Below are 2,021 nucleotides of genomic sequence, written 5' to 3' on the forward strand. Positions count from 1 at the left end.
ACACACACACACACACACACACACACAAAACAGAAATCATGGATTATATCCTATGATATGACCAGTTAAACACCAGTAAACAGAGATGATAACATCTCTACATACCATAGACTGTAAATATAAGCTACACACACAGTTGATGTTGGGTATTATGAGGTGAAAGTGCGGCTGTGGAGGGCGCTGTGTTCATCATGCTAGTATGAATATTAACTTGTAGCTGTGCCAGTGACAAGATAATGTTACATAATCCCATTTCAGCCATTGTGGACCATGTCTCTCGGTTTGTGTGTGTCATTTGAAAAGGCTGCAGGCAGAATGTAATATTCAGCCATTTCACAGAGAAGTGAAGCTAAAGAAGGACCGGGAAAAAATTAGAACAATCAAAAGTAGAGGGTGGAATAAAAACACTAATGTTGGGATCTTCAAGAGGCCATTTCTTTTTGTGCTAGGAAGATAATCAACTAAACCTAAATCATTATACATCCACAGCGCTAGGGACACAAAGTTGATAATAAAGATGAGTTAGATCGTGAGCGTGGAGTGAAACACGTGGTGCCAAGAGAGGTTTGTGTGTGTGTGCTATTCGGGGGATGGGCAGTGAGACAACCACCATAGAAAGACCAGGACCAGTGATTAGTGATAATCTGTTTACAACCTCACCAACCACCCTAACCCCAAGCCCCACTGTCCAGCCTTCCACTATGACCTTCAACAGCAGTTCTTACACATGCACGTCCACATTAGTGCACTCAACAGACTACCTGCTGTTTTACCTTGAGGGCCTCTCTTTCGCTTCCCTTCTGCCGCTCTCCTGCTCATTTCCTTGCTGTATTTTTGGTCTTTGGTTTTTGGTATCTACTTATTCAAGACAAGGCCAAGGCCTGTTCGATATAATGGCCTTCCACTCCTTCCATTACCAGAGCTGCCTGCCAATGTGTGCTGCATTCCTTTCTGGCACTCTGTATAGATACACTCAGTCCTGCCCAGCTGTCAATGTCTGAGGGACGGACTAAAGAAATTGCATTTGCAGTAATATTTTATATTTCAAGAACTTAAAGGTTATTGTTATTCTGTTTTTTTTTCTACTACAACTGTGCCCTCAATACAAGATGTTCCCCTGTATACATTTATGTCAGGTATGTTAAACATGTTTTAGGGCCTCTAGTGTGGTTGCATGATTGGCAAACACTCTGAAATAATCTTCATTAATAAAACATTTTCAATCGCTCTGTTTTTATATTTGACTCTAAAAATTAACCGTGGCCCTCTGTCTCGTCCCAGTTATGCAAAACTATGTACCTCAATTATTTCATCTGTTAATCAATGTGAATTTTGTTAGCAGCTATTTTGATAAAAAATGCATATGTTTAAGTCCTTTTTTAAGGCAAAAATCCTAAACATTCTCTGGTTCCAGCTTCTTCAATGTGAAGATTTGCTGCTCCTCATTGAGCTATACAGTATGATGAGTAATTGAATATGTTCTGGTTTTGGACTGGATTTTTCGACATTTTCTGACATTTTAGACCAATTTAGACCAATTGGTTAATAAAAAAAAAGATAACTGGCAGATTGACCAATAAAAGGACCATTATGTTCATTCCTAGTATAAAGTATGGTATCCATTAAAAATGGTCTAGAATAAACTTAATATGAATGTTCTCAATATGTAAGACATGAAATTTCTGTCGTTTTCTGGCTAACTCTTAGTATTTCCGTGAAGCAGCAGTGACTGGTTTGAGCCACAGAAGGAGATTTGGCAGAAAATATTGCAGATACTGTATGTGTGAGAGTGGACTAACAGGAATTGTGCTTAAAATGGATTGAGGAAGGAGATGCATCACATTTTACACCTATTCTGCATTATACTCTCATACTATTGCAATGGTCTGGACACCACTGTTGGACACCTCGCTGTCTGTCTAAGTGTCTAAACTGGCACCCAGGGTCAAGAGCTGACAAAGCATTATTTTGTCTTTCTGCGTTGTCAGCGTGCGAGTGTGTGTGTGTGTGTGTGTGTGTGT

At 39.6% G+C, this 2,021-nt stretch overlaps 1 protein-coding gene and 1 long non-coding RNA gene across 17 annotated transcripts in view; one reads left to right on the forward strand and one right to left on the reverse strand.

Annotated features, from left to right (window-relative positions):
• The window catches only part of LOC116706473 (uncharacterized), a 24,247-nt gene extending 24,218 nt beyond the window's left edge, over positions 1 to 29 (reverse strand). Inside the window, exon 1 of the long non-coding RNA XR_004336246.1 lies at positions 3 to 29. This is a non-coding gene — a long non-coding RNA (uncharacterized LOC116706473). The remainder of the gene's footprint in view (positions 1 to 2) is intronic.
• Positions 1 to 2,021, forward strand: part of LOC116706466 (clathrin coat assembly protein AP180) — a 26,857-nt gene that overhangs the window by 4,495 nt on the left and 20,341 nt on the right. The window lies entirely within an intron of this gene.

Source organism: Etheostoma spectabile, chromosome 18, assembly GCF_008692095.1.
Source record: "Etheostoma spectabile isolate EspeVRDwgs_2016 chromosome 18, UIUC_Espe_1.0, whole genome shotgun sequence".
Taxonomy (NCBI): domain Eukaryota; kingdom Metazoa; phylum Chordata; class Actinopteri; order Perciformes; family Percidae; genus Etheostoma; species Etheostoma spectabile.